This window comes from Jaculus jaculus, chromosome 1 (assembly GCF_020740685.1).
Source record: "Jaculus jaculus isolate mJacJac1 chromosome 1, mJacJac1.mat.Y.cur, whole genome shotgun sequence".
In the NCBI taxonomy this organism is placed as follows: domain Eukaryota; kingdom Metazoa; phylum Chordata; class Mammalia; order Rodentia; family Dipodidae; genus Jaculus; species Jaculus jaculus.
Window position 1 is genome coordinate 133,118,527 of NC_059102.1, and position 14,760 is coordinate 133,133,286.

General features: G+C 41.9%; 1 protein-coding gene across 1 annotated transcript in view; it reads right to left on the reverse strand.

Annotated features, from left to right (window-relative positions):
* The window catches only part of Cntrl (centriolin), a 108,963-nt gene extending 102,735 nt beyond the window's left edge, over window positions 1-6,228 (reverse strand). The window contains exon 1 of the mRNA XM_045151244.1: window positions 6,164-6,228. The gene's annotated coding sequence lies outside the window, so the exon portion shown is untranslated. The remainder of the gene's footprint in view (window positions 1-6,163) is intronic.
* Between the last annotated feature and the right edge of the window lie 8,532 nt (window positions 6,229-14,760).

Genomic DNA, 14,760 nt, shown 5'->3' on the forward strand with positions numbered 1-14,760 from the left:
AGGCTGTGGTCATAGGACATCAAGAGATCATCCTAGAAGAGCCTGGTGGCACATGCCTTTAATTCCAGCATGTGGGAAGCAGAGGTCGGAGGATCGCTGTGAGTTAGAGCCCACCCTGAGACTACATAATGAATTCCATGTCAGCCTGAAGTAGAATGAGCCCCCACCTCGAAAAACCAAAAGAAGGAAAAAAAGAAAAAAAAAAAAAGAAAGAGAGAGAAATATTATCCTGGAATTGAGAAGTAAGCCAGTTCTCTGCTGGTTAGCCATCATAGTACTGGAAAGTGCTATGCAAGCTGCTGGGGGATAATGGCTACCAACAGTGTGAACAAGCAGTGGATCCTGCAAGCTACAAAGTCAACCAATGGGGCAAGATGTACATACCTATGCAATAGTGGTATGCATGCTATGGCAGTAATCAACTTCTATCTGATTTGATATGAGGGCCACTCAATGAGAGGGAATTCATGCCTGGTCATGAGAACCAAGTCAGAACCCTATGGACAGGAAGATCACAGACTCTAGGGAGAAGCTTCCTCTGTTCTTTGGCTAGGTAAAGAGGGTACACCCATCAAAAAGTCTTTTAAATAACTATGCTTATCCCATTTGATCCATGTTACTTTCACTCTTGGTTGGAGAATTGTTTTTTACAGATGGCAGCAAATACTGGCAACATTCAAGATCCATCAATGTGACAAGAAAAGGTAGCCAACTGCCCAGCATGAGTCATCTCTATCACATCCGCCAGACCCAGGAGACACTACAGAGGATGTGGTAATTTAAACAGGACTGCTACTCTAGCAATGCTAGCCTGATAACCTCCTCCAGGGAGATGGTGGTAGACACTGTGGAGACTCAAAACTCATCAAAGTAGAATTTCAGAGGATGCAGAGAGCTCAGCACTAAAGGAGACTTATAATACACCCACTAAGACTCAAGGAACACTAATGTGGAAGACATGGTGGAAAAATTGTAAGAGCCAGAGTGGGAAGGATCCTCCCATAGAGACTGACTGTTGCGCTCAATATGCCACAATGAATACCAATAAAAGCCAAAGCCCTAAAAAAAATAAGAAAAATGTCCAGTACAATAAACTTATTACATTGTTTTTTTTTGTTTTTTTTTGGGGGGGAGGGAGAGATAACTGGGATATGAGGTGATTAACTGGAGACTTCAGTTTCTGCCTCCCCCTACTAGTCCTAATCTTTTAAGATCGAACTTCTGAGGAAAGAGGGAGAAGATACTTGACAGACTAGGGGAGGGACAGAATATAGGGGGTGGGAGGGAAGATCTTGGAGGGATAGGGAGTAAGTAAGGTGGGGAGAGGAATTACACAAAACTTAAGATAACATGAGTCAGTTCCATAGAAACCCTCCTTTCCTTTTGGCTGGGCATGGTGGTGCATGCCTTTAATCCCAGCACTCAAGAGGCAGAAGTAGGTGGATTACTATGAGTTCAAGGCCAGCCTGAGACTGCAGAGTAAGTACCAGTCAGCCTCAGCCAGAGTGAGACCCTATCACAAAAAAAAGCCCTCATAGTGCTAGAAAGCTCCATGGGAGATGCTGGGGGCCAAACAACAGTCACCTACAGCCTACCTACCATGAGGTTCTCCTGATTAGGAAAACTCATACTTACTCCTTCCTAGAGTTGAATAAATATTGTGATAGATTCCAGAAACCTACATCAACCCTTGCTTTTATGAATTATAAAAGGAAACATTAAGTGGTGCGTCCAGAATCACAGTGCATTCCCAGATCCCCTCTCAAAAGTTACCATAGAGCCGGGCAAGGTGGAACACGCCTTTAATCCCAGCACTTGGGAGGCAGAGGTAGGAGGATTACCATGAGTTCAAGGCCACCCTGAGATTACATAGTGAATTCCAGGTCAGCCTGGGCTAGAGTGATCCCTACCTGGGGGGGGGGGAGAAAAGGAAAAAAAAAAAGTTACCATAGTGCCTATGAGATTGCGGTCTGCAATAGGTTGAAGTTTGACCCTAGTGTAAGAAATAAGAATATGATATTGTGTGTGTGTGTGTGTGTGTGTGTGTGTGTGTGTACACTTGAGTTTACAGGCTTAACAAACTAGAGGTACTGAACACCTGCTGTTAAGATTCCTTTGTCGGCCGGGCGTGGTGGCACATGCCTTTAATCCCAGCACTCACTTGGGAGGCAGAGGTAGGAGGATTGCTATGAGTTCAAGGCCACCCTGAGATGACAGAGTTAATTCCAGGTCAGCCTGGACCAGAGTGAGACTCTACCTCGAGAAAAAAAAAAAAAAAAGAAAAAAAAAGATTCCTTTGTCTAGGGTGGAAATTTACAGGTTGTGAAGTGACTCAGTGCATGCCAGGGTCTGTAGATATCAAAGTCCCAAAATAAAGTTAAAATCCTCATGTCTTCAAAAAACAGAATCAGGGGCTGGGGAAATGGCTTAGTGGTTAAGGCACTGCCTGCGAACTCTAAGAACCTCGGTTCGATTCCCCAGGACCTACGTAAGCCAGATGCACAAGGGCGCACATATGTCTGGAGTTCATTTGCAGTAGCTAGAGGCCTTGGTGTGCCCATTCTCTCTCTATCTGCCTCTTCCCCTCTCTATCTCAAATAAATAAATATTTTTTAAAAAATTTTAAAAAAGACAATCAGGGCTGGAGAGATTGCTCAGCGGTTAAAGTGTGCTTGCCTGCACAGCCTAAAGACTTGGGTTCAATTCCTTAGTACCCACATAAAGCCAGATGTACAAAATGGCACATGCATTTGGAGTCCATTTGCAGTGGCTAGAGGCTTTGGTGTGCCCATTCTCTCCCTCCCTCCCTCTCTCTCTCGTTCTCTGTCTATCTCAGCTTGCAAACAAATAATTACAACAACAACAAAAGCAGAATCAGAACCAAGGTCAGCTTTAAAAAAGTAAGGGTTGGAGAGATTGCTCAGTGGTTAAGGCATTTACCTGCAACGCCTAACCAACTGGGATTTGATTCTGCAGGACCCAGATGCTTGAAGCATCACGTGCATCTGGCGTTTTTTGCAGTTGCTAGAGGCCCTGGCATATCTGTTCTCCCTCCCTCCCCCCCCTTCTTTCTTTCTGTCCCTCTTCTCTCTCTCTGCTTGCAAATAAATAAAAATATTTTTAAAGGAGAAAAGAAACTCAGGGTGGGGTTACATTAAAACAATGAGAAGACTGTCCCCAATGTGAGAATTATGAAAGACATTCTGTCTTTTCTAATCAAAGGATTAAATAAGATAGGAAAACTCATCACTAGAAAACATCATTTAGTGAAAAGCTCCTCCTGAGTAGGAAGTCCACAACAAAGCCCAGGACCCTTCAGATGGGGATAAATATCCAGCGGACTTCCCACTGGGTGTGCCTGCTTGCTGGAACTCTTTAAAATCTATGTACTCTTTTGCTAGGCATGGTGGCGCACTCAGGAGGCAGAGGTACGAGGATCGCTGAGAGTTCAAGGCCACCATGAGCCTATATAGTGAGTTCCAGATCAGCCTGGCCTAGTGTGAGACCTTATCTTGAAAAAAAAAAAAAGTCTAAGTACCCTTTTGCAGAAATAAACATTGCCTTGCCCTTCCATGTACCTTGGATGGTATGGTCAGTCTTGGACCCCCAAACTCATTTTTTTTAATTTATTTATTTGAGAGAGAGAGAGAGAGAGAATGGTCACACCAGGGCCTCCAGCCACTGCAAACAAACTCCAGACTCATGTGCCCCCTTGTGCATCTGGCTAACGTGGGTCCTGGGGAATCAAGCCTCGAACCAGGGTCCTTAGGCTTCACAGGCAAGCGCTTAACCACTAAGCCATCTCTCCAGCCCCCCAAACTCATTTCTAATACTAGGATGAACCAAGACCACATAAGGGAAACGAGAAGACAGGTAAGAGGTACAGCTAGAGTTAGTGAATGAGTCTTGAGCTAGAGACTCATTTTATTTTATTTTATTTTATTTTTAATTTTTTTGTCCTTTTTTATTTATTTATTTGAGAGTGACAGAGAGAGAAAGAGGCAGATAGGGAGAGAGAGATAGAGAATGGGTGCGCCAGAGCTTCCACCCACTGCAAACGAACTCCAGACGCATGCACCCCCTTGTGCATCTGGCTAACGTGGGTCCTGAAGAATTGAGCCTTGAACCAGGGTCCTTAGGCTTCATAGGCAAGCGCTTAACCGCTAAGCCATCTCTCCAGCCCTAAAGACTCATTTTAAAGGCCAGGAGAAGGTCTGCAGAGCAGCACAGAGCCACTGGAATGCTGGACCAATTATAATCAGATGACTAGGCTATAAAACACTACCTATTCTACTACCTACAAACCCAGATACTTGTCCTCATCAACAACCCTGCCCACCACAGCTAGTACAGAAAACAACCCCTTCTCTATTCAACCTAGCTTTCCCCTCACTGTGTTCCCTGATTGTCAACTGCAGGAAATCTCAATACTTCCAAATCTTCCAACTCTCCCTCCAGATCACCCTAACATACAAATACCCGTAACACTTTGTGACTCTGTATCTCCCACACTTCCTTAACCTTTTAATTGTATGTCAATACATCCCCTCTGATTTCACTTCATTCCACACTCCCGGACTTATTTAAACACCCTTGCTCTTTAACACTCTGAAATCCTGTCTTTATTCTTGTCTTCCTTTATTCTCATCTCTAACCTTATGACAATTCTTTCTAAAGCCTTCATTCTTCATTCTTCATTCTTCATTCTGTGCTGCCCACTTTTGCCTCTCATTTTCCTCTCCTAGTTGACTTGTAAAGTTCTTCCCCGATTCTGTCTCAGTTCCCAGCACCACAGTAGTGGCCCTCACTTCTCTGATTCATTCTAGTACCCCAACCCAACACTGCTGTGTCCATCCTGTCTTCCTGAGCTGCTTATCTCTATTCAACCCAGAAAGCACTCTGACATCCATTCTAACACTCTTACCTACAATTACTCCCCTACTTAAACAACATCTTCACTCATTCTTCTTTTTCTCAGCCTGTGTCCTAGTAATTGCCTTTCTGTTGTAACCCTGGCCTCTTGTGACTTCCTCTGCTCTCTAACCTGCATTTCCTCTTTCTCATCTCACCCATTCTCAGACACACGAAACCAAATTTACCATCCCCTTCCGTTAATTTATATCCAATTTTATCAAACAACTTTTATGTGTCAAGGACTGTGTTAGATTCTAGGAATAGAGCTAAGAAGGCAAGGTTTCTACACTATCTCTGTATTATATTACACATCAAGTGGTCTCCCCTGTAAGCATTTATACAACTAAAATTAATAAATAATTTATGAAACTACTTGGTTAGTGTATTTCTCTTACCAGACCATAAGACTATGAGCAAAGATTGTAGACTTTAAGACTACGAGCAAAAATATTTGTTGACTCAAGGGTCCTGCCAAACATGCTACAGATTTATTTATTATTTTATTTATTATTTATTAAATTACCAAATTTAAATCCTTACAGAATTATTAATCTTACTTACAAGTATATTATTAGCAATCAATACCTTGATTATAGAACTATACGGCTTGAATTGAAATCTTGATTTTTTTGCTTACAGTTAGACAAATTAGTGACTTTACTCAGTGACGTCACTTTGTAAATGTGTATGTCAACAGTTAAAGTCTTAATGAATTAATACATACAAAATACACAGAACTTTATCTGACACTTGTGAACAATCAAAGGCGATTAGCTACTGACTTTACAGGTCAGGTAGGGAGCCGGCTCGGGCCACAGAGCTGAGACTAACACAAGATCACAGAATCAAGAATCCTATCTGCCTTCAACATGCAATGGCCACTTAACCATTGTACCACAGAGCATTTGCTCTTCCTCTCCTATTAGCACTTTGTCCCGTTCCTCAATTCCGACACCACCTTCAGGGCACCCGGGCCTCCGACCGCGGTGCGCAGGGGTGGCCCTTCCCTCCCTCCGCCGCTCGGGGCCCCGTCCTCGAACCCCACCTCCGCCCGCATCCACCTGCCCGCGCCGCGGCGGGTCCTCCCACCCTCCGCGTCCAATCCTCGGGTCCCAAGAACACGCCCCCCGCCCCATCCATCCCTCCCGGGCCGGCCGCCGCACGCTTGGCCCCGGGCCTGCTCGCCTCGCCGGGCCGTTCGCTCGGGACGCCAGAGGGACAACTCGCTGAAGCTGGGACGGACACTCACCGCCCAAGAACCGAGCCGAACCGCCTCGCGGCAGCGGCGACGCGCGGGCGCTCCCCCTCAGGCGACCCGCGGCACGGCCGCCATCTTGTTGTGTGGTGCCGGTTGCCGGGGGCCCGCGCGCTCGCGGTGGGCGGGGCCTGGGCGAGCCACGCCCCCTCCTCGGAGCGGTCGGCCGCGCGGGGAGAGTTTCCGCCGCCTTTCGCGCCTGCGGGAGAGCCGGGGCGCGCGCTGTCTCGGCGCTGGCTGACGGCCGCGCGAGTGTTCTCCGGGGTACGAGAGAGCGCGGGGCCAAAGCCAGAGCGCTTGCCGGCCGTGTGCGGCCCGCCCCGCGCTCGGATGCCCGAGATCGAGAACACCGTCCTCCCCAGCTTGCCCTTTCCATCCCCGTGAATCGTATCGCCGTGAGGCCGCTACCTTTACGAAAAGATCCTGTGCCAGCGTACCTAACCACCTTGCTGTCTTCCAGTCCGTCGTTAACCGTTTTCTTACAATCGTGCCTTCCTGTCTTCACTTCCTCTACCACACGCTGTCTGGCTCGCTTCTCTAACGCTGCTTTGGAAACTCGCTCCCGCGCTACCTGAGGTTTTTTTTTGTTTTTTTTTTTTTTCATGAAATGGGGCAATCAGTGGCTGATCCTTAAATTCTCATTATATTCTAGTTATTTTCTTTTTTTTGTTTATTTTTGAGGTAGGGTCTCGCTCTGGCCCAGGCTGACCTGGAATTAACTCTCTAGTCTCAGGGTGGCCTCGAACTCACGGCAATCCTCCTAGCCCTGCCTACCGAGTGCTGGGATTAAAGGCGTGCGCCACCACGCCCGGCATGTTCTAGTTATTTTCTTATTAGGCATGGTTTCTTAACACTTTCATTCTGTCTGAAAGAAAAAAATTAGTCAAGGCATAGGGAAGTGGAGGGCAGTTTGCTCGACAAAGAGAACAACTTGTGCAAGTCTCAGGAAGTACAGGGGGGAAGAACTCGGTAATGAGTTGAGTTGGATGTTCAGTAAGTCAGTGTGGCTGCAGCAAAACAACATGGAAATGGTAAGTAGTTCAGTATGGCTGGTGCAGAAAAAAAAAAATCTGGTGTAGAACCGGGTGTGGTGGCGCATGCCTTTCTTTAATCCCAGCAGGTAAGAGGATCGCTGCGAGCTTGAGGTCAACCTGAGACAACAGAGTGAGTTCCAGGTCAGCCTGGGCTAGAGCGAGACCCAAGAAAAACCAAACAAAATCTGGATAGAGAGGGTAAAGATGGAAGAGGAGTGTTAAAAGCGGGATTAAATATTTGATGTTCCCTTATGGTAGAACTAACTTCACCGAAGGAAATTTTAGTGACTTCCAAAAGGGGGCACCATTCACTTTCTGAATGATGCTCCGCTCTACACCACTGTTGTAACAGTCCTTGGAGTTGTACAAAAACAAAGCAAAATTCCTGCAAAGCTCCATTTAATATTGAAAGGAAATTTATACATTTTTATTCAAAGTTCAAATGCTATATGCTAGTTCAGAACGTGTACACTGCTGAGATTCAATTCTGGTTTTTTGTCCCTTTTGTTACTCTCTTTTTTGTAGTTTTTATTTTTTCAAGGTAGTGTCTCACTGTAACCCAGGCTGACCTAAAACTTACTCTGTAGCCCCAGGCTGGCCTTGAACTCATGTTGATCCTCTTACCTCTGGCTTTCCCAGTACTGGGATTAAAGTTGTGGCCTGGCCTTTGTGACTGTTTTTTTAAAATGTATTTACTTATTTATTTGCAAGGAGAGAGGGAAGGAGAATGGACACACCAGGGCCTCTCGCACTACGAACTCCAGATGCATGTGCCACTTTGTGTATCTAGCTGTACATGGGTACTAGGGAATCAGACCCTGGGTCCTTAGGCTTTGCAAGCAAACAGCTTAATCAAAGCCATCTGGCCAGCCATCATATCTTTTTAATTGTTGTTGTTTTTTGGTTGTTTTCAAGGTAGAGTCAGTCTAGTCCAGGCTGACCTTGAACTCACCCTGTATTTTCAGGCTGGTCTTGAACTCACAGTAATCCTTGAAGGCTTGCTCCACCATGCCTGGATTTTTATTTATTTTTCATTGTCTTTTTGACTAGAGACTGTGTATTTGTGTTGTGGTATGTATGACTGTCCTTATGCACGTTCAGATATGTGTTGATGCATATGTGTGTGCAGGTGTATGCACATGGGTATGGAGGCAAGAAGTCAACATTGAGGCTTCCTGAATCCCGCTACACCTTATTTATTGATCTCAGAGCTCACTGATTTGGCTATCTAGCTAGCCAGCACACCCCAGGATTCTCTTGTCTCCAACTTCTAAGCAATGAAATTCCAGGTGCACATATCTCTCCACCCCCACCCCAGCATTTGCATGGGTGCTGGCAATCTAAACACAAATTTTCATGCTTGCATGGCAAACACTTTACTGACTGAGCCATTGCCCTAACCCTTTGGATCTATTGTGTAAGCTCATTTCTGTGCCCCTCAAAGTCTGAACTAGTATTTAGGAGAAATCTATTGTCAAATCATACTAATTGATTCATTATCAATCTCATTAATAGCCCTCAAAAAATACAATATCCAAAGGGTGATACAAAGCATTTATTTTACCTCTGGGTTGTTTCTGTTTATATACAGTTCGCCTCAGAGGTACTCACCAGTTTCATGTTGCCATATTTATTCTTCATACAAAAACCAGTACTCTGGTGTCTAGCATGGTAGACACCTTGGGTGTATCTCAGGCCTTAAGAGACTTCAGAGCCACCTTTGTCTAATTAACTATTAATCAATAGTCATTCTTAGCATACTAAAAGACCTGACCCAAAAGTAGTAAGGATGGAGTAGTGAGGATAACTCTTGCATTTTATACTAACTTGTACTAATATATAATTCCATAATAATTTACTCTGTAATATGAAGAAGTTTTTTGTTTGAATTGCATTAACAATAAAAATACTGGTGAGGGAGATGTTAGCACAGGTTAACTGTGACATCTGTTACCCATTGATCTCCAGGGTTGAAATAAGAGCCAGGTCAGAGTGGCCTAGCAGTCTTTTTTCTTTTTTTTTTTTTAATTTTTATTAGCATTTTCCATGATTATAAAAAAAAATCCCATGGTGATTCCCTCCCGCCCAACACTTTCCCCTTTGAAATTCCATTCCCCATCATATTACCTCCCCATTACAATCATTGTACTTACATATATACAATATCAACCTATTAAGTACCCTCCTCCCTTCCTTTCTCTTCCCTTTATGTCTCCTTTTTAACTTACTGGCCTCTGCTACTAAGTATTTTCATTCTCACGCAGAAGCCCAGTCATCTGTAGCTAGGATCCACATATGAGAGAGAACATGTGGCGCTTGGCTTTCTAGGCCTGGGTTACCTCACTTAGTATAATCCTTTCCAGGTCCATCCATTTTTTTGCAAATTTCATAAGTTCATTTTTCTTTACCGCTGAGTAGAACTCCATTGTATAAATGTGCCACATCTTCATTATCCACTCATCAGTTGAGAGACATCTAGGCTGGTTCCATTTCCCTGCTATTATAAATTGAGCAGCAGTAAACATGGTTGAGTATGTACTTCTAAGGAAATGAGATGATTCCTTCGGATATATATGCCTAGGAGTGCTATAGCTGGGTCATATGGTAGATCAATCTTTAGCTGTTTTAGGAACCTCCACACTGATTTCCACAATGGCTGGACCAGATTGCATTCCCACCAACAGTGTAGAAGGTTTCCTCTTTTTCCACATCCCCGCCAGCATTTATGATCATTTGTTTTCATGATGGTAGCCAATCTGACAGGAGTGAAATGTAATCTCAATGTAGTTTTAGTGTGCAATTCCCTGATGACTAGTGATGTAGAACATCTTTTTAGATGCTTATATGCCATTCGTATTTCTTCCTTTGAGCACTCTCTATTTAGCTCCATAGCCCATTTTTTGATTGGCTTGTTTGATTCCTTATTAGTTAACTATTTGAGTTCTTTGTATATCCTAGATATTAATCCTCTATCAGATATATAGCTGGCGAAGATTTTTTCCCAGTCTGTAGGTTGCCTGTCTGCTTTTTTCACTGTGTCCTTTGCAGTGCAAAATCTTTGTAATTTCATGAGGTCCCAGTGATTAACCTGTGGTTTTATTGCCTGAGCAATTGGGGTTGTATTCAGAAAGTCTTTGCCAAAACCAGTATGTTGAAGGGTTTCCCCTACTTTTTCCTCTAGCATTTTTAGAGTTTCTGGTCTGACGTTAAGGTCTTTAATCCATTTGGACTTAATTCTTATGCATGTAGAGATAGAAGAATATATTTTCATCCCTCTACAGATACATATCCAGTTTTCCCAACACCATTTGCTGAAGAGGCTGTCTTTTCTCCATGAGTATTTTTGGCACTTTTATTGAATATCAGGTGGCTATAGCTACCTGGACTTACATCTGGGTCATCTATTCTGCTCTATTGATCTACATGTCTGCTTTTGTGCCCGTACCACACTGTTTTTGTTACTATGGCTCTGTAGTATAGGTTAAAATCAGGTATGGTGATACCACCAGCCTTATTTTTGTTGCTCAGTATTATCTTAGATATTTGCAGATTTTTGTGATTCCAAATGAATTTTTGGATTGTTTTTTTCTATTTCCATGAAGAATGCCTTTGGAACTTTGATGGGGATTGCATTAAATGTGTAGATTGCTTTTGGTAAGATTGCCATTTGCACAATATTGATTCTTCCAATCCAGGAACAAGGGATATTTTTTCACTTATTAGTGTCTTCTGCAATTTCTCACTTGAATGTTTTAAAGTTCTCATTGTAGAGATTCTTTATTGCCTTGGTTAGGTTTATTCCAAGGTAATTTAGTTTTTTTTTTTTTTTTTGATGCAATTGTGAATGGGAGTGATTCTTTGACTTCATCCTCTGTGTGTTTGTTGTTAGCATATATGAAGGCTACTGATTTCTGTGTATTTATTTTGTATCCTGCTACATGGCTGTAGGTTTTGATCAGCTCTAACACTTTGCTAGTAGAGTCTTTAGGGTCCTTTATATATAGAATCATGTCATCTGCAAATAATGATAAATTGATCTCTTCCTTTCTAATTCGTATCCCTTTTATGTGTGTCTCTTGCCTTATTGCTATGGCTAAGACTTCCAGAACTATATTAAATAAAAGTGGGGACAGTGGACACTGTTTTCTTGTTCCTGATTTTAGTTGAAAAGCTTCTAGTTTTTCCCCATTTAGTAATATGTTGGCTGTAGGCTTGTCATAAATAGCCTTTATCATATTGAGATATGTTCCTTCTATTCCCAGTCTCTGTAGGACTTTTATCATGAAGAGATGCTGGATTTTGTCAAATGCTTTTTCTGCATCTAATGAGATGATCATGTGATTTTTGTCCTTCAATCCATTTATATGATGTATATTCATTTATAGATTTGCGTATATTGAACCATTCCTGCATCTCTGGGATAAAGCCTACTTGGTAAAGGTGAATGATCTTTCTGATATATTTCTTGTATTCTGTTTGCCAATATTTTGTTGAGAATTTTTGCATCTATGTTCATGAGGGAGAGTAGTCTGTAATTTTCTTTTTTTTCTTTTTTCTATCTTTGTCTGGTTTTGGTATCAGGGTGATGCTGGCTTCATAGAAGGAGTTTGGTAGAATTCCTGCTTTTTCTATTTTATGGAAAAGCTTAGGAAGCAATGGTGTTAGCTCTTCCTTGAAGGTCTGGTAAAATTCAGCAGTGAAATTACCTGGGCATGGGCTTTTTTCAGTTGGGAGATTTTTGATAACTGTTTAGATCTCCATGCTTGTTATAGGTTTATTTAAGTGATTCATCTCATCCTGATTTAATTTAGGTAGGTCGTATAAATCAACGAACTCATCCATTTCTTTCAGATTTTCATACTTTGTGGAGTATATGCTTTTATAGTATGTCCCTATGATTTTTTGAATTTCTCTGGAATCTGTTGTGATGTTACCTTGTTCATCTCTGATTTTATTAATTTGTGTCTCTTCTCTCTTTCTTTTGGTCAGATTTGCTAAGGGTTTATCAATCTTGTTTTTCCTTTCAAAGAACCAACTCTTTGTTTCATTGATTCTTTGGATTTTTTGTTTGTTTGTTTCTATTTCATTAATTTCTGCCCTAATCTTTATTCTTCCCATCTACTGATTTTTAGTTTGCCTTGTTCTTCTTTTTCCAAGGCTTTAAGGTGAAGCATTAGGTCATTTACTTGCAACCTTTCTAATTTCTTAACAAAGGTGCTTAAAGCTATAAATTTACCTCTTAGAACTGCCTTCATTGTGTCCCAGAGATTTTGGTATGTTGTGTTCTCATTATCATTTGACTCTATAAATTTTTTGATTTCTTTCTTGATTTCTTCATTGACCCATTCATCATTTAGTAGTGTATTATTTAGTTTCCATGATTTTGTGTATGCTCTATAGCCTTTCTTGCTATTGATTTGTAGTTTAATTCCATTGTGGCCAGATAGAATGCAAGGAATTATTTCAATTTTCCTGAATTTGTTAAGATTTGCTTTGTGTCCTAATATATGGTCTGTTTTAGAGAATGTCCCATGTGCTGCTGAAAAGAATGTATATTCTGCAGCCTTTGGATGAAATGTCCTGTATCTATCTGTTAGGTCCATTCCTTCTATGACCTCATTTAGTCCAGATGCCTCTCTGTTTATTTTTTCCCAGGATGTCCTGTCAATTGATGAGAGGGTTTTGAAGTCACCCACTACCACTGTATTTGGTGTTATCTGTGATCTTAGTTCTAATAGTGTTTGTTTGATGAATTTGGGTGCCCCAATGTTAGGTGCATCTATGTTTAGGATTGTAATGTCCTCCTGTTGGAGTGTGCCCTTAATCAATATAAAGTGACCTTCCTTATCTTTCTTGACTAACGTTAGACTGCAGTCTACCTTGTCAGATATTAGGATAGCAACCCCTGCTTGTTTTCTAGGCCCATTTGCTTGAAACACCGTTTTCCAACCTTTCACCCTAAGATAATGTCTATCCTTTGTAGAAAGGTGAGTTTCTTGGAGACAACAAATTGAAGGATACTGCTTTTTAACCCAGTCTGCAAACATATGTCTTTTGGTTGGGGCATTGAGGCCATTAATATTAAGTGATATCATTGAAAGGTGTGTATTTATGTTTGACTTTTTATTTATTTATTTTTTTTTTTGTGGTTCCGGTTCTACCTTTGCTCTCTTGTGTGAATTAGTATTTGAGTATTGTTTTTTTCCAGGTTCCTTATATGTGTGCTTTTCCTTCTCTTTGGCATGGAGGATTCTTTCAAGTATTTTCTATAGAGCTCATTTTGTCTTCAAGTACTCCTTTAACCTGCTTTTGTCATGGAATGTCCTTATTTCTCTGTCTATTTGAGTGGATAGCTTTGCAGGATAAAGTAACCTTGGTTAACAGTTGTTATCTTTCAGAATTTGGAATACATCACTCCAAGCCCTTCTGGCTTTTAAAGTTTGTGTTGAGTAATCTGCTGTAATCCTGATGGGCTTGCCTTTGTAGGTAACTTGATTTTTCTCTCTGACTGTTTTCAATATTTTTTTCTTTGGATTGTGTGTTTGGTAGTTTGATTATAATATGGTGACGTTTTGTTCATTTTTAATTTATTTTTTTGGGAGTGACAGACAGAGAGAGAAAGAGGCAGATAGAGAGACAATGGGTATGCCAGGGCCTCCAGCCACTGCAAATGAACTCCAGATGCATTTGCCCCCTTGTGCATCTGGCATACGTGGGTCCTGGGGAATCTAGCCTTGAACATGGGTCCTTAGGCTTCACAGGCAAGCGCTTAACTGCTAAGCCATCTGTCCAGCTCCATTACTCTCACTTTTGATTATAGAACCTTCTCTTTTCAGATGGCAGTCATCTTGGGATGACTCAGAAGGCACCATAGTGCTGAAAAGAAGTGACAGAGGAGTGCTCAGCACTGAAATATCTCAATCACACCTTCCATAGCTCAGGGTCCATTGCAGAAGAGGTGGCAGAAAGAATGTAAGAGCCAAAGGAAGGGTAGGACTGCTTACAATGTGCTCTTCCAGACAAAAAAATGGCCTGGATATCCATGACCTCACAGTGCCTGACACTACCTACACAAGACCATCATAATAGGAAGAAAAGATCATGACATCAAAATAAAAGAGAGACTGATTGAGATGGGAAGGGTATACAATGGAGAGTTGAGTTTCAAAGGGGGGGGGGGAGGGAAGGAATTACCATGGAATATTGCTTACAATTATGGAAGTTGCCAATAAAAAAAATTTTTAAAGAAATTCTAAACAAAGTTATGTTGTGATTTAAGATGCAATTCCTCAATTTTTCCAACAATCAGTCTTAATACATTAGTTTTAATTTACATCATTACTGAACAAGTTTACCAAAGTATTACAGGCAGAATTATAGAGTTGGTTAAGGTTCAAATAGTTATGAGATTGTGTCATAAAATTGTGTGCAGGCGTGGTGGTACACATTTTAATCCTAGCACTCACGAGGCAGAGGTAGGAGGATCACCGTGAGTACACAGCCACCCTGAGAATACAAAGTAAATTCCAGGTCAGCCTGAACTAGAGGGAAATTGTA